Source organism: Palaemon carinicauda, chromosome 10 (genome assembly GCF_036898095.1).
Source record: "Palaemon carinicauda isolate YSFRI2023 chromosome 10, ASM3689809v2, whole genome shotgun sequence".
NCBI lineage: Eukaryota > Metazoa > Arthropoda > Malacostraca > Decapoda > Palaemonidae > Palaemon > Palaemon carinicauda.
Genome location: NC_090734.1, coordinates 129,659,442 through 129,682,846, shown reverse-complemented (window position 1 = coordinate 129,682,846; position 23,405 = coordinate 129,659,442). Strand labels below are relative to the sequence as shown.

The window sequence follows — 23,405 nt, the reverse complement described above, 5'->3', positions numbered from 1 at the left end:
ATCTGAGATGCTCTGCTCAGATTGTCGGCGAGCACATTCCTTTTGCCTGGAATGAAGCGTGGCGATAGTGGTATCGCATGGATTTCGGCCCATCTCAGTATCTCTACTGCTAGATGGGATAGTTGCTGCGAAAAAGTACCTCCTTGTTTGTTGATGTAGGCCACTACTGTGGTTTTGTCGCTCATCACCACCAAAGAGTGACTTCCCAGGTACTGTTGGAACTGTTGAAGGGCCAGGAAGACGGCCTTCATCTCTAGGAGATTTATATGGAGATACTTTTCTGACTCTGACCAAAGGCCTGAGGTCGTGTGGTGCAGAACGTGGGGCCACCGCCCTTTCTTTGTAGCATCCGAAAACAGCATCAAATACGGGGGGAGGACGAGAAGATCCACTCCTTTTCGTAGGTTCTCGTCTGCCACCCACCACTGGAGGTCCGTCAGTTCCGCAGGTCCCATGGGGATCTGTACGTCCGGGGAATCGTAACCTTGATTCCACCGGGACATGAGTCGCCACTGGAGGATCTCATCCTGAGGCGACCGTTGGGAACTAGACGAGCCAGCGATGAAAGGTGACCGAGGAGATGTAACCACGATTGGGCTGGAAGTTCTTCTCGTCTGAAAAAAGGTCTTGCGACCTTCCTCAGCCTTGCTATCCTGTCATCTGATGGGAAGGCTTTGTGGAGATTAGTGTCTATAATCATGCCTAGGTATACCAGATTTTGAGTGTGAAGCAGTGAGGACTTCTCGAGGTTTACCATGATCCCCAGATCTTGGCAAAGTCTCAGAAGTTTGTCTCGGTGTTGAAGAAGGGATGACACCGAGTCTGCTAGGATTAACCAGTCGTCCAGATAACGGAGGAGACGGATGCCAATCCTGTGTGCCCACGATGATATTAGGGTGAACACTCTGGTGAAAACTTGTGGTGCTGTGGAGACACCGAAGCACAGCGCCTTGAACTGGTATTTTTTGTTGTCTAGGCTGAATCTTAAGTACTTCCTTGAAGACGGATAGACTAGGATCTGGAAGTACGCGTCCTTTAGGTCCAGTGTACACATGAAGTCTTGCGGTCTTACTGCTAGTCTGACCGTGTCCGCCGTCTTCATGCTGAACGGAGTTTGTTTGACAAACTTGTTCAGAGCTGAGAGGCCGATGACTAGTCTCCAGCCTCCAGATGCCTTCTTTACCAGAAAGAGTTGACTGAAGAAGCCTGGAGTTTCGTCGAGGATCTCTTGGAGTGCACCCTTCTTCAACAAGGTCTGGACTTCTGCCCGAAGGGCTTGCACCCTTGCCGATTCCACGGCAAGGGAGCTCAATGACACTGGATTCGTCGTCAGGGGAGGTAGAGATGTTATGAACGGGACGCGATATCCTTGACTGGTTATGGAAATCGTCCAGGAATCAGCCCCGAGTTGCTTCCACCTGTCTGAGCAACTTTGTAGGCATCCCCCCACTGGTGGACATGCAGGGGGACTGCCTATCCTAGCGTTTGCGGCCTCGGCTGCTCCCTCTAGGATTCTTGCCTCCCCTGGAGGACTTTTTGCCTTTCTTATCCTTGACAGGAAAGGGCTTAGACACCACAGTCTTCGCTGCTGTCGTCGTTTTAGCGGTCTTGACTGGACGGGACTGCTGTGGTGCTGGAGGCTTATAAGGCTTAGATGTTAAAGCCCTATGAAGGGGGGAGTCTTGATGAGACTTCCTGCAGCCTTTCAGTGGCCTGTTCCACTTCCTTAGGCTCAAACAAGATGGATCCCTCTAAAGAGGAATGTCTGAGCCTATTGATCTCGGTGCTAGGGACATTCTGATAGAATCTCTCAGCTACCACATCCCGACGTTTCAGAATGGTGTTTACCCACAAGTTCGAGACTTGGTGGGCCAGAAACTCGCTCGTGCGAATACCTGAGAGAAGAAAAGTCTCCATAGCTTTCCTGGTACGTTCTTTGGAGAAGTCCTCAGAACGTATCAGGATACCTAAGGTCCCCAACCAGATGTCAAGCCACGAAGTGGCTTGCAAAGCACACTTCGCAACTTTCTCCTGGTTAAGGATCTTGGTTGCCGAGAATGAGACCTGCCGGTTGGAGAGTCTCTCAAGAGGGACTCCCCTGGTAAGCTCTTCCAACGAGTAGTGAAGCAAAAGAGCTAAACAAGGCTCCTCAAGGATCTCGAAGTGCCTCCTCTGCTGTACGCGAGGAGGTGGGAAGAGCTTGTTGGTGGCACTGGAACGGTTGGAGGAGGACATCTCGGAGAGCTGTACAGAGATCTTGTCCCTGGTACTCTTAACCCCCTGAGACCAGGGTAAAGCTGCACTGGTCTTGGAGGGTTTCTGAGTACCGAATACACGGTCCAAGACCGTGTCCTTGCCGTCTCGAGGAGGGATCTCTGGGTCAGAAAACCCGTTGAGAGCCCTCATTAGAGTCAGAACTTGCCAAAACGCATGTTCTGACTCTTGCTGTTCTCCTCCTGACGTAGGACTTGCAGCGAAGTCTCCTGTCCCCAAAGGCTCTTCTTGGGGAAAGTCGCGGACGTTCTCCAAGTGGCTAGTTGGCTCCGTCCTGGTCCTGGTAGAGGACTTCGGTAATGTTTTAGAGTCCTTAGATTCCTTCCTGGGAAGGATGTAGGACTCCAACATTGACGAAGATGGCAAGTTCCTTCCAGTCCCCACCTGAGAAGACATCTCAGAGCGAGGAGAAGTTTCCCTCATTGGTACGATGGGGGAAAGTCTCTCGTCGCGTGATTCCCCTGAGGACGGGAAATCTTCGTCCGACAGGGAAGGAGAGATGGTCTGGGGAAAAGAAGGAACCTCCCTCGAAGGCTTGCGTAGAGTCAATTTAGCCCTTGGAGAAGTTACCGTGCCTGGAACTCCTCTTTTTCTCTTCAAAGGGGTAGAAACACCCAAGGATCTGTGACCTAATTCAGAGAAGACAGGCTTGAACGCCTGCGTTACGGCTGTGATTAGTGCACCGAACAAGGGCTGTTGGCTGACAAACCCCTTGAAGGGACAGGAATTGAAGGATCCCTGGGAGGAGTTCTCATTGGTGGGTTCGCCTGGAAAGGCTTTGGGATCCTGGACCCCTCTAGATGTTTCCCTTCCCCCACAATGCGTGCTGGTATGCACTTGTGGGGAGGGGAATGAGGCGATGGCGACCTTGCCGTGCGTAGTTCAGCAGTCTCGTGTGCGGGAGGATATTGACGCTCGCGCGGGGAGCGTAATGGTGCTCGCGCGGGGGATCGTAATGGTGCTCATGCGAGGGAAAATACTGGGAATCGCGCGTGGGAGACTGCTGGCGTGCGTGCGGGCGGGAGACTGATGGCGCACAGGAGTGTGTGCGGGAGACTGTGGGCGCACAGGAGCGCGTGTGGGAGAGTATTTGCGCGCGCGTGGGCACGCAGGATCAAGGCGTTGAGTGCGCGGGCAAGAGTTCGCGCGTGCCTGAACCAGTCGTAGGGTGCGCGCGCAGGAGAAAGACTCCTAGCGCGCGGGCATGCAGTTGAAGCCTGTGCTGCTCGTGGGCGCGCGTCAGAATGAGGGTACGAAACTGCAGGAGAGGATGGGCGAGGGAGCGCGTATCCTTGCGGATGCGTGCAGGCGATGGCGAGCGCTGGCGCGTAGGAGAAGTCAACCTAGTTGACTTTCCAGTAGCGCCCAGATCAGAAGATCGTGGGTGCGCAGGAAAGATGACTGCTGGGCGTGGGCGTTGGCGCGCGGGAAAGCGCTGGCGCGCAGGAGATCACTGCCGTGGAGGAGAGCGCTGGCGTGCAGGAGAGTGATGGAGAGCAGGAGAGCGCTGGCGCGCAGGACGTTAACGGCGCGCAGGAGAGCGCTGACGCGCAGCTGGGCGTGGGCGTGTATGTTTATGTTCAGGCAAAGCCTGGCGTGCAGGAGAACGTGGGCGCGTTATGCGCATGACTGCGTGCATAGCGCGTAGAAGAGCTGTGCTCCTGTTGGGATGTATGCGCGCGTTGGTGCATACGCCCTTGATGCCCAGTGTTAAGGTTTGTTGATGGGGCCTGACGAGCTACAAGAGCGTGATAGTCAGGTTTCGTTGGTGCGTAGCGCGTATCTGGATGCAAGAAGGGTGACGGCAGGTCGGCAGGTCTGTCGGGTGGAAGGTCAACGTGTCCTTTAAAAGGACGACCTTCCACCGAAGGAGATTGCGAACGATCTGCAGAAAGGTCCAGGACCAATGCAGGAACAGTCGGTGATCGTTGACGAGGCTCCTCTGCGGGGGACTGCATCGAAGAGGTTGAACCAAAGAGGTGCCTCCTCACCGCAGGTGAAGGAAAACCTCTCTGGCGAAGAGGAAGGCGAGCCTTGCAACGAATGCGCCCTCTGGGGGCCGTAGGATCAGCAAGCTGACCTTCTGCAGTCCTCGGAAGAGGAGTCTCTGTAAGTGAACTCCCCCGAGGGGAAGAAACACTAGCAGGAGACACTGTTGGACTTAGTTTCTTCCTTGATGGTTGAACAGGAACGGGAGAAACTAAGCCGTCAGCTACCGTAGGGTTTGAAGAGGCAGAGGTGATGGGTGATACCGCATTGGATACCTCTGACACCACAACATCGACAAGAGATAGAGGATCAACCTCTGTCGGTGACGGCGATTGCTTGACAGCGGCACCCAATCGGATGTAGTCAAGTAAAACCTCCTTGGAGGGCGAACCCTCAAGCTCCAAGGAGGACCAAAGCTGAAAAAGGGGGATTAGTGACATATCCTCCCCCGGGGGAGAGGTGGAGCTGCTTCGCTAGGGGAAGCAATGTCATCTCTCGAGCCCCGAGTTTGGTAAACAGTACATCGGTCTGCGCTACCACTCGGCAGTCTCTCGAAAGAGACCGATCGAGTGGGAGCTTCGGAGGAGGTTTGGGCAACGGAAGAAGAGCCCTTGGGTTTTTCTCCTTTCAAAGAAAACTTCGAAGGAGAAATATCCAGTTTGGACTTCTCCTTCCATCGTCGCAAAAACCTCTCCCACTTGGAGGTAGACCACTCCCTACACTCACCATACCTGTTATTACTATCACATCGTTGGCCCCTACAGGAAGGGCAAAGGGCGTGAGGATCGGTCTCAACCGCCGACATGAATGTTCCACAGGGGCGGTCAGGAAACCCAGGGCAGGTGTGCATATTCGCAGATGCCAACTTCACACACAGAACTGGAAAAGAAAAAGCAAAAAAGCATTAAATGGCTGCCAAATGAGGGCGATGATGAAAGCGGACACGTCCGACTACCATCCGAGCCGAGAGCAAAGTAGGATCAAGCACAGGCGAGTGTGAGGGGGGGGGGGTTAGCAAGTTACCCTCCGCTACCCCCGCTAACTAGCGGTGTCGGTAGTGAACCCTCATTAAAAATTAATGGCTCGGCATTTCAGCTACGCCGAAAGTAGTACCCCTATTAAATAGCGTGGTTTGTATTCCAGTTACGGAACAAAATGTTATTTTTATTAGTAAAATAAATTTTTGAATATACTTACCCGATAATCATGTAGCTGTCAACTCCGTTGCCCGACAGAATTCTACGGGAGGGATACGCCAGCTATCACTATACTAGAAGGGGGTGTACTCACCAGCGCCACCTGTGGCCAGGTACTGCAGTACTTCTTGTTGACACCACCTCACTTTTTCCTCGGTCCACTGGTTCTCTATGGGGAGGAAGGGTGGGTCAATTAAATCATGATTATTGGGTAAGTATATTCAAAAATTTATTTTACTAATAAAAATAACATTTTTCAATATTAAACTTACCCGATAATCATGTAGCTGATTCACACCCAGGGGGGTGGGTGAAAACCAGTGTACATGACTAAAGGATAGCTAAGTATCCCGTATTTCATATAATCAGTTATTTCAGAATAACAATGAAATAATAAGTACCTGGTAAGGAAGTCGACTTGAACCGTTACTCTGCCTTTATTAAGTTCGTCTTCCTTACTGAGCGCAGCGTTCCTCTTAGGAGGCTGAATCAACTCTAAGGTGCTAAAGTATATAGGGCTGCAACCCCTACTAAAGGACCTCTACACAACCTCTAACCCAGGCGCTTCTCAAGAATGAATTGACCACCCGCCAAATCAAAAGGATGCGGAAGGCTTCTTAGCCTACCGTAACAACCATAAAAAAACAACAATAAAAGCATTCAAGAGAAAGGTTAAAAAGGTTATGGGATTAAGGGAATGTAGTGGCTGAGCCCTCACCTACTACTGCACTCGCTGCTACGAATGGTCCCAGGGTGTAGCAGTTCTCGTAAAGAGACTGGACATCTTTAAGATAAAATGATGCAAACACTGACTTGCTCCTCCAATAAGTTGCATCCATTATGCTCTGCAGAGAACGGTTCTTATTAAAGGCCATCGAAGTGGCTACGGCTCTCACTTCGTGGGTCCTTACCTTCAGCAAAGCAAGGTCTTCCTCCTTCATATGAGAATGAGCTTCTCTAATCAGAAGCCTTATATAATACGAAACTCCGTTTTTGGACATGGGCATCGAAGGTTTCTTGATTGCACACCATAAGGCTTCTGACTGTCCTCGTATAGGTTTTGACCTATTAAGATAATATTTCAGAGCTCTGACAGGGCAAAGAACTCTTTCTAGCTCGTTACCTACCATGTTGGAAAGGCTAGGAATTTCAAACGATCTAGGCCAAGGACGTGAAGGAAGTTCATTCTTAGCTAAAAATCCGAGCTGTAAAGAACATGTTGCAGATTCGGATGTGAACCCAATGTTCTTGCTGAAGGCATGAACCTCACTGACTCTTTTAGCTGTTGCAAGGCAGACGAGGAAAAGAGTCTTGAGGGTAAGGTCCTTGAAGGAAGCTGACTGGAGAGGTTCGAACCTAGGCGACATAAGGAACCTTAAGACTACGTCTAGATTCCAGCCTGGAGTGGGTAAACGACGTTCTTTAGAAGTCTCAAAAGACTTAAGGATGTCTTGAAGGTCCTTGTTGGAAGAAAGGTCCAAACCTCTGTGGCGGAGAACTGAAGCCAACATACTCCTGTACCCTTTAATCGTAGGAGCCGAAAGGGATCTCTCATTCCTTAGATGTAATAGGAAGTCAGCTATTTGGGTACAGAGGTATTGGTGGATGAAACTGCATTGGCTCTACACCAGCTCCGGAAGACTTCCCACTTGGATTGGTAGACTCTACGAGTGGATACCCTCCTTGCTCTGGCAATCGCACTGGCTGCCTCCTTCGAAAAGCCTCTAGCTCTAGCGAATCTTTCGACAGTCTGAAGGCAGTCAGCCGAAGAGCGTGGAGGTTTGGGTGCAACTTGTCTACGTGAGGTTGACGTAGAAGGTCCACTCTTAGAGGGAGAGTCCTGGGGACGTCGACCAGCCATTGTAGTACCTCTGTGAACCATTCTCTTGCAGGCCAAAGGGGAGCAACCAGCGTCAGCCGTGTCCCTTCGTGTGAGATGAACTTCTGAATGACTCTGTTGATGATCTTGAACGGCGGGAATGCGTAAAGGTCGAGATGGGACCAATTCAGCAGAAAAGCATCCACATGAACTGCTGCTGGGTCTGGAACTGGGGAACAGTACAAAGGAAGCCTCTTGGTCATGGAGGTGGCAAACAGATCTATTGTAGGCTGACCCCACAAGGTCCAGATTCTGTTGCACACGCTCTTGTGAAGGGTCCATTCCGTGGGGATGACCTGATCTTTTCTGCTTAGGCGATCTGCTGAGACGTTCATGTTGCCCTGAATGAACCTCGTTACTAGGGTGAGGTTTAGACTTCTTGACCAAATGAGGAGGTCCCTTGCTATCTCGTACAGGCTCCTCGAATGGGTCCCTCCCTGCTTGGAGATGTAAGCCAAGGCTGTGGTGTTGTCGGAGTTCACCTCCACCACCTTGCCTAGCAGGAGGGACTTGAAGTTCAATAGGGCTAAATGAACTGCCAGTAGCTCCTTGCAGTTGATGTGGAGCGTTTCCTGTTCCTTGTTCCACGTTCCCGAGCATTCCTGTCCGTTCAAGGTCGCGCCCCAGCCCGAGTCTGATGCATCCGAGAAGAGATGAAGATTGGGGGTCTGAATCGCTAACGATAGGCCCTCCTTGAGAAGGAGGTTGGACTTCCACCACAAGAGAGTGGTCTTCATCTCTTTGGTGACCGGGATAGAGACTGCTTCGAGCGTCAAATCCTTGTCCCAATGAGCTGCTAGATGGAATTGGAGAGGGCGGAGGTGGAGTCTCCCTAACTCGACGAACAGGGCTAACGATGACAGGGTCCCTGTGAGACTCATCCACTGTCTCACCGAGCAACTGCTCCTCTTCAGCATGCTCAGGATGCAATCTAGGGCTTGGCTTATCCTTGGGGCCGATGGAAAAGCCCGAAAATCCTGACTCCGAATCTCCATTCCCAGGTAAACAATGGATTGGGAGGGAATGAGCTGGGACTTTTCTAAGTTGACTAACAGACCCAGTTCCTTGATCAAGTCCAAAGTCCAGTTGAGACTCTCCAGACAGCGACGACTCGTGGAGGCTCTCAACAGCCAGTCGTCCAAATAAAGGGAGGCTCTGATGTCCGATAAGTGGAGGAATTTTGCAATATTCCTCATCAGATGCGTAAACACCATAGGAGCTGTGCTTAGGCCAAAACACAGGGCTTGGAATTGGTACACAACCTTTCCAAAAACGAATCTCAGGAAAGGTTGGGAGTCTGGATGAATAGGAACGTGAAAGTAAGCGTCTTTCAGATCCAACGAGACCATCCAGTCCTCCTGCCTGACCGCTGCTAGGACCGACTTCGTCGTCTCCATAGTGAACGTCTGCTTGGTGACATAAGCATTGAGCGCGCTGACGTCCAGCACCGGTCTCCAACCTCCTGTCTTCTTGGCCACCAGAAAGAGACGGTTGTAGAAGCCCGGGGATTGATGGTCCCGGACTATAACCACTGCCTTCTTCTGTAACAGGAGCGACACCTCCTGGTGCAACGCTAGCCTCTTGTCCTTTTCCTTGTAGTTGGGAGAGAGGTTGATGGGAGAAGTGGTCAGAGGGGGTTTGCGGCAGAATGGTATCCTGTAACCCTCCCTCAGCCACCTGACAGACTGGGCGTCTGCACCTCTCTTTTCCCAAGCTTGCCAGAAGATCTTGAGTCTGGCTCCTACTGCTGTCTGGAGAGGAGGAGAGTCAGTGTTTGCCTTTAGAAGTCTTGGAACCTTTCCTAGACTTGCTCCTGGAAGAGTCTGGACGGGAGCTTCCTCGGCTGGGGGCTCTACCACGAAAGGGCGGAATAAACCTTGTAGCAGGAGTATCAGCCACTGGGGTGCGGTAAGTCCTGGGAACTGAGGGAGCAACCTTAGTCTTACGAGCTGAGGAGGCCACAAGATCATGAGTGTCCTTCTGAATCAGGGCCGCAGACAAGTCCTTGATAAGCTCTTCGGGAAACAAGAACTTAGAAAGCGGAGCGAAAAGGAGTTGAGACCTTTGACAAGGTGTGATGCTGGAAGAAAGAAAGGTGCAAAGTTGCTCCCTTTTCTTAAGAACTCCTGACACAAACATTGAAGCAAGCTCGCCAGATCCATCCCTAATTGCTTTATCCATGCAGGACATTAAAAGCATGGCCGAGTCCTTGTCCGCAGGGGAGGTCTTCTTGCTAAGGGCCCCCAGGCACCAGTCTAGAAAATTGAACATCTCAAAGGCACGAAATACACCCTTAAGGAAGTGGTCTAAATCGGAGAAGGTCCAGCAAACCTTAGAGCGCCTCATTGCTGTTCTACGAGGAGAGTCGACCAAACTTGAGAAGTCAGCCTGGGCAGAGGCAGGGACTCCCAAGCCTGGTTCCTCTCCTGTGGCATACCATACTCCCGCTTTAGAAGTGAGCTTAGTAGGTGGGAACATAAAGGAAGTCTTCCCTAGTTGCTGTTTAGACTGCAACCACTCCCCTAAAATTCTTAAAGCTCTCTTAGAGGACCTAGCAAAGACGAGCTTAGTATACGTTGACTTAACAGGCTGCATGCCCAACGAAAACTCAGATGGAGGAGAGCGTGGGGTAGCAGAAACAAAATGGTCCGGGTATACCTCTCTGAAAAGAGCCAGGACCTTACGAAAGTCAATGGGTAGAGGAGAAGACTTGGTTTCTTCCACGTCTGATGAGGGATCCAGGTGCGCAGCTTCCTCCTCAGAAACCTCATCACCAGAGTGTAGCGAAGTGAGAGGTAATGCAACAGTGGTATGCAGAACAGCAGAATCAGAACAAGCGGGTGCATAAACGCTTGTGGATTCATCCTCAAGTCTCTGTTGCTGAGTTACAACCTGAGGTTCAGGCTGCAAAGGCTGGTCAAGAAGAGTAGAGGAAGGAAGGCGCATGGGTTGAGGTGGCTGACTCCTGGCATGAGTGTCTTGTCTTAAGAGTTGCGCTTGCTGTAAGGGTTGCGGATGCGCAGTAGCAGGTTCCTGAGGAACGAGTTGAGGTTCCTGAGGAACGAGTTGAGGTTCCTGAGGTGTGAGCTGCGAGAGTTGAGGTAGCGGCTGCGCAGAACGCAGTTCTTGTCTCGCGAGTTGAGGTTCCTGAGGTGCTAGGCTAAGGTGTTGAGGTTCTCGCCTTGAGGAGGGTTGAGGTCGCTGCAGCGAGTGCTGAGGTGGCTGCCTCATGGATGGAAGAGGTTGTCGTACCTCAAGAGAATGTTGCCTCGCTGGTGGAACCGCAAGCGGAAGCGGAGGAAGTAAGGCATAAGCTTCCTGCTCCCATTGCTGAGGTTGCCTTAAGGAAGGCGGAGGTTGCTGCACACCGCTGGTAACTGGCAACTCAGTACGCGGTAAGGAATCCTGAGGAGCCTCAACTTCGTACGCCTGGCAGACTGGACTGCGGTTAGGCGGAGCGATCGCAGGAGGAGGTGTAACCTTCTCAGCCTGACACTCACGCATTAAGACCGCAAGCTGTGACTGCATGGACTGCAGCAAAGTCAACTTGGGGTCGACAGACGCTAAGGTCTGCTGAGGCAAAGCCTTAACAGAAGATGAGGTCTGTTGCGGCATCACCTTACCCCTCTTAGGAGGAGTGCAGTCACCTGATGACTGCGGAGAGTCAGAGCTCATCCAATAACTGCAACCAGGTTGTAGAGCTCTTGAGGTCTGGACTTTGCGTTTGAGAGGTCTTGAGACCTAAGTCCAGCGTTTTCTCCCTGACATATCTTTAGCAGACGAGTAAAAGACGGGCTCAATCGTCTGCGGGTGGGAGTGACGGTCTCTGTAAGACACGCCCGCAACCACCAAGGATACTTCTGTGCGCCGATCAAGGCCTGCCGAACCCTTTTGCCCTTCGACATTGCTTCTCCCCTGGGCTTGGGAGCTTGCAAGAGGTCCCGGACTGGGAGGACGACTGGCACGCACAGAAGTACCCTCACGCACCACACTGACACTGACACTAGCACTTGGCACCGCACTGACACTAGCACTTGTCACAGCACTGGCACTATCACCTCCCACTGCACTTTTGACCTTAAGTTCTTTGACTTCTGCCATAAGAGACTTATGGTCACTAACCACCGATTCCACTTTGTCACCTAAAGCCTGAATGGCACGCAAAACAACAGACATATCAGGTTGAGTACAAATAGTAGGTTCGGGGGTAGCCACTACAGGGGGAGTAAAAGGTTGAGGATCATGAGGTGAGGAAAAAAGTGAAGAGCGAGAAGAACTCCTCCTAACTCTCTCTCTCTCTAACTTGGTTGAATATTTCAGGAATCGAACAAATTCAAGTTCCGAAAGTCCGGCGCATTCCTCACATCGATCTTCCAACTGACAGGGCCTTTCCCTACAGTCAGAACAAGCGGTGTGAGGATCTACCGAGGCCTTCGGAATACGCCTATTACAAGACCTACATCGTCTATGGGGTGGGGCTTGTGAAAGGTCAGACATCTTGAATCAAAGAGTTAGTCAAGGGGGATTCCAAATCAAGCAAAAAGATCGTTAACCATTAATCAAAACTAAATAAAAGCTATCTAAGCTAATTAGAAAAGTTTCCAGTATAGCGACAGCCGAAATCTTAGAGAAATACTTCACCAAAGACCGTGAACAGAACTCCAAAATCATAAGCGTATCCCAGAATGTCTTGCCGGAAGCACGACAGAGGAAAAAGTGAGGTGGTGTCAACAAGAAGTACTGCAGTACCTGGCCACAGGTGGCGCTGGTGAGTACACCCCCTTCTAGTATAGTGATAGCTGGCGTATCCCTCCCGTAGAATTCTGTCGGGCAACGGAGTTGACAGCTACATGATTATCGGGTAAGTTTAATATTGAAAACTGAATGTTAAAAGAAAAAGGATGAACATTTAGAGGAACCATTGTTTTCATGGAAGGGCAGGTCTTGAAAGAGGTAGAAATGCTGGTTACATTATACAGTATGAGGGCTGAGGGCTATTAAATCTGGTGAGAATGAAGGCTCAATTAAAAAGTGACGAGGGTGAGAAATATCATAAGAAAGAGCACAGAGATCCCTGACACATCTAAAGTAGATAACTATTAGGAAAAAAACTGCCATATGTGCAAGCCAAACAAGGATGCACCAAAGACTACAAATCTTAATACGATTTAAACAAACTGAGACATTTATATTGGGTTACTGCTAATCATGTTTTCTACAACCAGGCAATAAAAAATTTGGTTTGATTGCGACTTGCTTCATTGCTAGGCAACCATAGCGCATCGCAAGGAACAAGAGGACTCTTGCTCACATCTCCTCACAACACTCACCTGGTTAAAGACTTTACGGGGGTTGAGGTGGGAACTTTGGTAAATAACTCAGGTTTGTATAGCTTGGAAAAATACAAATTGTATTAAAATTTATAGTTTATTCCTAAGCACTTACAAACTTTTGAGTCATTTATATGGAAATCTTCCTTAGGAGGGAGGAAGTCTCTGTGCAGTTAAGAGATATACCCTTCCTCTCTGAAAAATCAAATTACTATAAGTAATAGCAAGTGATCAATGTGAGTCGTTAGTGTATAGTGTAGCCGGCTCCTGAAGAGGCAAGGCTAAACTTCCCATTCTTCCAAGGAATGAAGTCTCTGTGAAGTGGAGAGGTATATCCATCCTCTCTGATAAAATTACTATAGGCTTTATAAAGAGATCATAGAGAACCGCCAGAGAACAGAGTAGCCGGCTCGTAAAGAGGCAAGGCTGCAAGTTCAAATCCAAAAAGAGAATCTTCACTAGGGGTGAAGTGGTAGGAACATTAATTGTTACATAACAAAAAAGCAATTTCAGTATACAGTACTGTATCATCAAATACAGTACAGTACTAAAGAAATCTGAAGCATTCTTACTTGCATTAGGGTGGAAACCAAAGGCAAGCTTCATGTCCAATGAAGATCACTATCCGCCTCAGTCTCTCTTGTACAAGATAATGCCAAGAATAATTAGGCCAGAGGCTAGAACCGGTACATGTCCCGTGAGAACTGAGAGTTGGCTTATTTGTTGCGCTGAAACCATAATACCTACTGAGAGGGTGTCCAAAGACCTATATGTGCCATTTTTTAGATAATTACCTGTAAAAGTTGGTTTTCTCTTTTCTCCACCAGCTTTGAGGATCTGTACTACTGAGTGGTTTCCTGGAACCCTGAGGTTGCGACAAGCCCACATGTATCATGTGCTCGAAGGGGGCCCTACTGATACGAGGGGGGACCCAAAAGTAACCGGAATTGTGTCATAGAATTTTATTCAGCTATTGTTACATGTTTATAGTCTTATCACCTTCAAAGTACTCTCCATTTGAAGTAATGCACCAGTCCAGACGTGTTTTCCACTGTTGAAAGCAGTTCTGGAACTCTTGTGAAGTTATTTTTTTTAATGACTCCGTCGTTTTCTTCTTAACCTCTTCGACGTCTGCAAAACGTTTTCCTTTGAGGACTTTCTTCATTCGGGGGAACAAAAAAAAGTCACAGGGAGCAAGATCGGGTAAATAGGGAGGGTGGGTAAGTAGGGTCATGCCATTCTTGGTCAGAAACTGTCTCACACTCAAGGCGGTGTGTGCTGTGGCAAAGTGGAGGGTGGTGGCTTCATCACGACAATGCACCAGTGCACACCGCCTTGAGTGTGAGACAGTTTCTGACCAAGAATGGCATGACCCTACTTACCCACCCTCCCTATTTACCCGATCTTGCTCCCTGTGACTTTTTTTTGTTCCCCGAATGAAGAAAGTCCTCAAAGGAAAACGTTTTGCAGACGTCGAAGAGGTTAAGAAGAAAACAACGGTCATTAAAAAAAATAACTTCACAAGAGTTCCAGAACTGCTTTCAACAGTGGAAAACACGTCTGGACTGGTGCATTGCTTCAAATGGAGAGTACTTTGAAGGTGATACGACTATAAACATGTAACAATAGCTGAGTAAAATTCTATGACACAATTCCGGTTACTTTTGGGTCCCGCCTCGTAATTCCCCTGAGGAAGTATAGGCTCTCATTATAGTCTCTTAATCAGAGTGAGAGAAAGTGTTTCTCCACATTCTTTTGGAGACGCCAGAGCTCAAAAACAAAGTGGGGTTTGAGGACTAGTACTACCGAGTGGTTTTGCGGAACGCTAAGGTTGCGGCAAGCCCGCATGCATCATATGCTCGAGGAGAGGGTCCTTAGCAACGCTTCCCCTGAGAATGTATAGGCTCTCCTGATAGTTTCTCCTAATCAGAGAGAGAAAGTATTTTTGAATACTTTCTTCCGGAGCAGCTAGTGCTCGTGAACAAAAAGGGAGTAATATGTCCTAGATATTTATTATGTCAGAAAACTCACACTGCTCTACAGAACAGAGTAACTAGCTTTTCGTGTCATCAGGAACCTCTCCGAGAGACAAGATCGTGAAAGAGTTAAACCCGAGATCTTTTCCAACCGGAGTCTGTATTTGTTCACTGAACCAGAAACGGGTAAAAGTGGAAGGTCCACTAATGCCATATGATCGAGGCGGAGGGTCTCTGGTGATGCTTCCTCTGAGGATAGCGAGTTTTCATGTTAGGTCTTGACCAACAGGGTGATCATGTTCAGGATGAAGAACTTCACTGATTTGAGGACACCAAAAAGAGGGGGATACATAGTGTCTTTGGTCAGAGGGGTCGAAGCACTCTATTCATCAATGGACGTCTTGAGAGGCAAGATCATGAAAAAGTCTTACCGAAAATCACCAGAATCCAGTTCTCATTATCAAAATTCGAATAAGATAACCCCAGAAAATATAGTATTTTCTGAATTGGGTTTCCAGGAAAAATGACCTTGTAAGTACTGTATTGTAAGATTGTTTTCCTTGGCTGGTAGTAAAGCCGAAGGAAAAAAGGGTCACATATCTGACTTAAGCCCTCCTAACTGGGATCGTGAGGATAATCTTAGGAGATAATAAGTCCCTCCCTCTCACCTCTATTGTAGGGCGGGATGTTACTCCTAGGAGACAGGTTGGCCCTCTAGAAACCTTGGTAACCAGGTTGTCGATAGTTCTCCCAGGGAGAAGAGTTCTAGCTATCTCAAACAAGGACCTGCTTCAAGATCCAGAGTTAGATCTAAATTTCCAAGACTGATACAGGATCTGTTTTTCCAAATTGTCAATCAATACGTATTCAAGAAGCAATCTTGGAAAAGCGCCAAACTCTAAAATAACCCCTAGTATAAGGGTTCTATTTGACCTGAACAGTCCCCATTCTGTTGACTAACTCTTCCCAAGGGAGACGTCGGTTAGAGTGAATGCTTACAGTACACTTTATTCAGTCCAGCATTCTTCTCGGGATTTATCGGGAGAAGTTCCAGAACTGAGGATCGTTTCTTATACATATGAATTTGTGGTGTCTATCCGACTCTCTTGCATCTCCTAGTCTTATACTCCGGAGTAAAGAGAGGAGGACATTGACCATTACCGTAGTATTGGTGAAAACGGTGGCTAACAAAATATCTGGCAAAATTAAATGATTCATGAGAAGAAATCATTAAGGCCAACCTGTCTTCTTTGGAAGTATGGAGGACATAACTTTCATTGCCATACCTAGTTCATACTCATAGAAATTCATAACTGCTCTTTACTCAGTGATGACTCCAATTTGCGAGGGGGCATCTGGTCTAGACCTACTAGTAAACCTACATGCTAGGCCCTCTGACAGGAGTCAAGGCATATCTTCCTGCTCTAAAAGTCCTGTCAAGAAGTGACTTCTTATCATTCCAAGAGAGGCTTCCTAGACTCTCTAGACTCGTAAAGAAAGTACTGTGCCAAAGTCCTGTTTAACTGGTGGAAGGAAAAGACAGGTGGTCAAACTTTCGCCTTCAAAGTTGAGCTTTATTCTCAAGATGTCATGTCCCTTAAGGATTTATGGGAAGTCAAGGTTCCTCTGATAGAGGAGGGGTTCTATTTACTCCTAGAATTCCAACACTTAACACCACTTGCAAAGAGGATACCAACGTATCTAGCGGAGACATCACTTCTAAGAACGGGTAATTATTTTCCAGGAGAAATTGGGTTCTGTCATCCAAAATCTGGTTTTGAGGATGCTCATTCTTTCTGAAAACAAAAATAGGGAGGCCGGGACTCTGTTAATGGTCAGTCTTCTGACAATCACCAGGTGGGGCTGGCTCCACTCCAGATTCTTGGGAATAAAAGGGCCCACATTTCCACAACCTAATTTTCCTCTCATGATCTTGACTCTAGACAGGGGTATAGATTTAAAACAGTTGTCTTCTCGAAAGGTGGTATCTTAGAGATCTTTCCTGAGGTAGACTTTAGCATAGGCTCGAGATTTGGGGTAAAATAACTGCCTGAAAAACTATTCCATATTTGTCATGCCAACTAAAAATAGAAGAGAGGGGAGAGATCCAGAAGAAATCCCACCCCCTACTGTACAGCCGAAGGAAATGGAAACTTGAACCAGGACCCCCGCCCTGCCTGCAGCCAGTATTAGGATGCTCCTGAGAAAGAGGAGGTCTATCACTGGATGCTAAAAGCATTAGATTGTCCATCTAAACACATAGTTAGTGGAGGCGTATCTAGGCTAACTGTGCTAGGGAAGGAGGGAAATAGGGAGACCTACATCCTGAACAGGCTATTTCAATTGTTCAGAGATGGGTCACTGACAAATTTACTACCTCCTTCCGCACTTCATTGGCCACTCCTTACCTGTGATAAGTCCGGGTACGATACTATTAATAGTAGGAGCCATTGAACCTACAGTCTTCACCTTCAAGGGGGAGAGAACTCTCTCCCTTGGTCTGAGGAGTTTGATCTACAAGATGTCTCTGTACTTTATACGAGTCTCTGTTGACGCTGAGAGCAGGCATTAAGTTAAGTTTCCTGCGACGAGAAAAAGACAAAGTCCTCTCTCTACAATACTTAAATAGAGCCTCTCTTGAACATCTATTGTATAGGCAAGTGGGACAAAAAGGATGTGTGTTTTATGTCTGCCCGCCCGGCTCATAAGGATGCCACAATACTCACTATCCCATATTGGGCTGGAACGTAAATACCGAGATTTATGCAAAATGAATACAAAAGGCTCGATCGTAGAGAGGAAGTGAGAGCACAACCTCTTTACTTCGCGACCTACAGTGTTGAGGGATGTTGTGAGCAAGAGTCCTCTTGCTCCATGCGCATGCGCTATGGTTGCCCAGCAACAAAGTATGGTGCAATTAAACCAAATCTTTGATTGGCCGGTCATAGAAAACATGATTAGCAGTAACCCCACATAAATGACTCAGAAGTTTGCATCCGCATAGGAATAAACGTATTTCTCAGGTCTGACCAAATACAGAACACTATTGTATAGGAAAATTCTAACTACAGTACTATGGACTATTGTTCAAGGCAAGTAACTTTGTTTTTGGTCCTGTGTTTACACACTTATCTCCACAAAGTAAAAAATAAGAACCCTGATGATAAGCCCCACCAAAGAAATTATGACTGGAAGGGACGAGAGAGAAGCTTCACCCGCGACGACCCATCCTACCTGGAAACTTTGACTAGACCAGCTTTCTTAAGCTAAAATGAAGAGAGACCAGTTGGCTCTTGAGCTGTGGGGAGAGTCCCTTTGGCTCTGGTAGAGAGAATAAGGGCATGTCACTTGGAAAGAAGCAGACTCGGGTTAACTGGAATGAAAATAACTAATGGCAACTGTACACTATACATGTCCTCTTAGAGTTACAACTACTGTACAGTATATGGAATATAGTAGATATATGTCAGTAGTAAATGATTGAGTTTTGGTGTTAATGTATTCATAATGGTACTGGACTTTAAGTTGCAATATAAATTTTTCATTCACAACCAATATTAATTCTTTTACATTTTCTAAGCAAAGGAAAAAAAACTTTCAAGGACTTTTTCAAAAATTTCTATCAAGGAGCAAAGCCAATTAACACAAAAAGATGAAAGTATATTCCTATAAATAGCAAATGAGTCGCTTGATTCTCATAGCAATAAAAAAGCTCATTAACAAATACTCTGCTTAAAATTTCTTTTCAACGTTCATAAACGTTTTCTATAATGTTTAACTGGGCTCCACAAGGCACTAAAAGTGTTGGAAAACCCAGGCCTAAATGGCTAAGGACTATGAAGCATGAAGTAGGAGATGATGAATGGAGAAGTGCTGAATTAAAAGCTCAAGATAGAGAGTACTGGGGAAATCTAACCGAGGCCTTTTGCGTCAATAGGCGTAGGATGAGATGATGATGATGATACAAATTATAATTAAAGGTTAAAAATTTCAACACTTACAGACTGACCCAATGGATTAAGTTTTACATAAAAACAGTGTACATGTATAGTACCTCATTTAATAAACCCTACCTTTAAAAAAAGAAATTAATAATTTTTCTGACTGGTAATGATAAACAATGTAACGATTCTAATGGAATAAAAATTATCAACTCACTGACAGACCAAAGATTTGTTAATAATTATGGGATGAACACTGACTTGTCAACCCTACCATTTTTAAATTATATTATTGTATAGCATAATTTTACTGTATACATATCAGTATCTCCAGACCTTATTAAAGGATTTATATTTTTCATTAGTTCTTTCTGATCTCTTCCAACCGTTGCAATCCAACTCTATTTAGCTTAAGATTACTTCAATTTCAACTTTCATTTAAGAACACACAAACTGAATTAACCCGAAGAGAGTATGAATGCGACTCGGTCTTGTTAAACTAATTGATACAAAGCATAGAAGTCATAAGTCATATAAAATAAGTTCGAAGAACAAAATGTACGATACAGTACTATCCTGTATTATGTATCTTACCTTGGAGGTTAAATGCCATTCTTCAATAGTGATAGGTACCGTAAACTCAAACCTTAAAAGGATATTTTACATGGCATTCTCCTCCTGCAAAAGGAAAAGAAAACCAAATATTAACAGAGAAATAACTTTCTACATTCTACAGCAACTTTATTTGGTATTTTATTATAAAGAAAGAATAACCTGCATGTTGCAAACTTTTGTAAACAATGAAGTATAATTAACATACGAATATTACCCATGACATAATGTCTTTATTCTTACTATTATTGAACTGAAATGAGTAAACATTTATATGGAATACTCAATAGATCATTAATTTGACAAATGAACTTATCTATAGAACATAACCTCCAGGAAAAATACAGAAAGGAAAGAAATTAACTGCAATAGAAATTGTCAACACCTATGCAGTAAGACCTTCACATACGAGCATAATGCTTTCCAGGACAAAGCTCGTATGTCAATTATTCGTATCTAGAGTCAATTTTTCCTATATAAAATACAGTAACTGAAAAAATTTTATCCCTTCCCGCCCTCTTAAAAACACCCAAATCAATTACAGTACTGTTAACCCTTTTACCCCCAAAGGACGTGCTGGTACGTTTCACAAAACTCATTCCTTTACCCCCATGGACGTACCGGTACGTCCTTGCAAAAAACAGCTATTTTTTTTTTTTTGCATATTTTTGATAATATTTTGAGAAACTTCAGACATTTTCCAAGAGAATGAGACCAACCTGACCTCTCTATGACAAAAATTAAGGCTGTTAGAGCAATTTAAAAAAAATATACTGCAAAATGTGCTTGAAAAAAAATAACCCCTGGGGGTTAAGGGTTGGAAATTTCCAAATACCCTGGGGGTAAAAGGGTTAATACACAAACACCATTACAAGTCAAAAAATTTCTGAAATGGTACCTGGTGCTTTAAATTTATACAGTCTTATACCATCTTTTAAACTAAAACGAGCAAGAGGAACAATTGACTCCTGTTACTGGTTATGTGAACACCTACTTCTCGACAGAATGCCGACCTTTATGTTTTGCTAAGCAAGTGGATCTTACTACCTCATGTGATGCAGATACTTAAAGGTATTGTAGAAAACTCCTTGTAGAAACAAAGGTTACAGAAAGTAGCATAACACGTTGAATTATGTAAATTATATACAGTGATGCCTCAGCATACGAAAGTAATCCGTTCAGGATACGGTTTCGTATGCTGATTTTTTCGTATCCTGAGTCGCGTTTTACATGTAAATAGCCTAATCCGTTCTAAGCCTTACGAAAAGACACCTTTTCTTTCATAAACACGCTAAACTGTAGTAATAGACATGCAATGCAGCCATTTCTATAATTCAATAACTAACCCAACCGTTAAAAACAGCCTAATCCATTCCAGAAACCACCATGAGATTATTCAATAATGTAGTTATAGCCTAGTTATCCCCTCCAAGCCCTAAGAAAACGGTACGTTTTCTTTACTACTGTATAAAAGTTACGGTACTGTATGTAAAGCATTTGGATCAGTGAAGGTGTATTGTTACCTGTACACCTAAATTAAGGGTTGATACCCTGGAAAAAAAAGGTACTGTACTCTCGGCGACGAGTTGGGATCTCGTAAGCTTTTCGTATCCTGAAAATTTTTTCATATACTGGGGCACAAAAATCTTTGTATCGCTTTTCGTATCCTGAATTTTTCGTAAGCAGAAACTTTCGTATCCAGAGGTATCACTTACATTCATTACATTAGTTGGGAAAAAATGGAAAATGTTTGAAGAGTAAAAGCTCATGGGACGCCATAGGTATCCCAGCAGGAGAACATTACCCGATATGCGAAACTGAAAGCTTTGAATTCCAGTTCATCTTCTGTTTTGCTATGTGGTGCATACATTTCTTTGATGAAAATCATTGAATGGGAGTGAGGTGTAAGATTATCTAAGCAATAAGGTCTTAGTTTTTCTGGACTCACACCACTCGTTAATCCTTTCCAGAATACTGTTATTCATTGTGAAATCCTCAAGTCCAAGTTTAAGGGTTGTAAACAACGGCAACAGGAGTGACACGTCAACTTAGGCCAGTGGTTCTCAAAGTGGGCGGAACCATCCTGAGTGGCGATGGATTGAAATTGGGGGCGGTGAGACAAAAGTTGTGGTTGGGGGCAGCAGGGGGACATTAATTAAGATCATATAAGCAATAAATACAGTAGCTTAATTATTTCAATTTACATACAAACTCTTCATGACAAAATATATGTCATAAACAATAGGGCAAAGAAACTTTTATGCAGTTTATAGATAATAACAGGGTGTCCACTTAAAAAAGATTTGGGAACCACTGACTTAAGCTGTTAAGTTTTCTTACATATATGCAATCAATCATATCACAAAAAAAAAAAAAAAAAAAAAAAAAAAAAAAAAGGGTCAATAAATCATTAGTTCATTTCTTAGATTCATTATAAATACACTCATATATCTTTGACTAATACGGTACAGTCCAAAATCATATGTTTATGAGATTAAAGATTAATATCATAAAAGGATAACCTTTATGTGGCCGGACATCCCTCTGACCAACCCTTTTGATGGTAACAGTAGCAAATTATTTGCCCTATGTTGTCCAAACTGTTATCAAAAGTGAGAAGTCAGGAAGCAGGCACTTTTCCTTATGTAAACTAAGGAATTTCATTAAATACCTATCTTTTAGAATGTCTCATATTTAAACCATATCAGTTTCCAGATATCTGAGTAGATATTAAGCGAGTGAATATCAGGAAATCACAATTTTTTCGTACTAATAACATCTTAATATGACAAATTCGGAGATAATTTGTATTTTTCCTAACCATATAAACCTTAGCTATTTACACATATTTGCCTGCCAGCCCTGTCCCCCAAGTCAAGTCCTACCTCTAAGCGCAGTGAGTCAGTTCACCAGTGTGTGAGGGGGGAGGGGTAGCTAACTACCCCTCCCCTACCCCTGCTAACTAGCACGGGGGTAGTTAACCCTCATTAAAATCTAATGGCTCGCCATTTCAGCTACGCCGAAAGTAATACCCTATGTAAATGGCGTGGTTTGTATTTCGGTTACGGAACAAATTGAATTTGGAATTGTGCAAGCTACTATAGAGGTCCGAACAACATCAACACAAGTGGGAGAATTCTTATGAGGGTAATGCTGAGGACCCCTGGGCGTACAAGGCAAGCCAGACTTGTAAAAACAAATGGGCGTAAGATAGGAATCTTCCTATAGGGCTTCCTCGGTATAACAGATTTATCATTTTTACTTGCAAAGCTACAAACCTAGTTGGAAAAGCAGGATGCTATGAGCCCAAGGGCTCCAACTGGGAAAATAGGCCAGTGAGGAAAGGAGGAAATAGCAGTCTTGACTCGTGAATGTGTCGTTCTTATAAGGGAGCGAGGGGAGATTTTCAAGACTTTTAGAAGCAAACCATCAAGGAGTGGAAAGTCCTCCCGCAGAAACTCCGCCATAATGGGAGGTGAGGGAGAAATGTGTAAGTAAGAATAATCAGGCACTAAAGACACTGGGACTGGTCAAGCACTGGAAATGCAGGGGCCATAACCATAGGATCAGTCTCTAGGAGTGACTCTTGATCACTCTGTCCGGGGCCATAACCATAGGATCAGTCTCTGGGAGTGACTCGTGATCACTTTGTCCATGGAGTGATAATACTCTTATAAAATTATCATCATAGATAAGTAAAGGCAAATCATGCCGTCTTCCTCAGCTAACAGAGTCCTTGAGGGCTCAGGAAAAGGAGGAACAGAGTGGGGAATATCATTCAGAGCAGAAAAGGGCTTGAATTCCTTAATTGTACCAGAAGAAGACGAGCAACAATAGCTATATAGTGAACAGAGAATCTTAAATGATAACAAAATACTGTATATGAAATTACATTGATTTCAAAATAGATTGAACTCTCCTTTGGGAGACGTCTTCTTGTGACGGTAGTCATGATGGAACTGAAACAGGACAAGGGAGATGGAATGGCTTTTGTAAAACAACTTACAGGAATTTATGTATAAATATTTGGAAATCTTTAATTGGTTCAAAAGCCAGCCAAGGATTACGTCATACAAAAACCTGAATACTTTGCCTTAAGGGATTACAAACAAGGTATATACAGTAGCCTAACATCAGTATCCAAAAAGGAAACAATGAATTTAGACAATAAAATGATTACGCCGCAGATCCATTAAGCACACAGAGAA

The 23,405-nt window shown here is 45.5% G+C and overlaps 1 protein-coding gene across 2 annotated transcripts in view; it reads right to left on the bottom strand.

Moving 5' to 3' along the window:
- Positions 1 to 23,405, bottom strand: part of LOC137648762 (uncharacterized) — a 56,620-nt gene that overhangs the window by 21,062 nt on the left and 12,153 nt on the right. For both annotated transcript variants that reach the window (XM_068381885.1, XM_068381884.1), the window contains exon 4: positions 19,180 to 19,263. The gene's annotated coding sequence lies outside the window, so the exon portion shown is untranslated. The remainder of the gene's footprint in view (positions 1 to 19,179; positions 19,264 to 23,405) is intronic.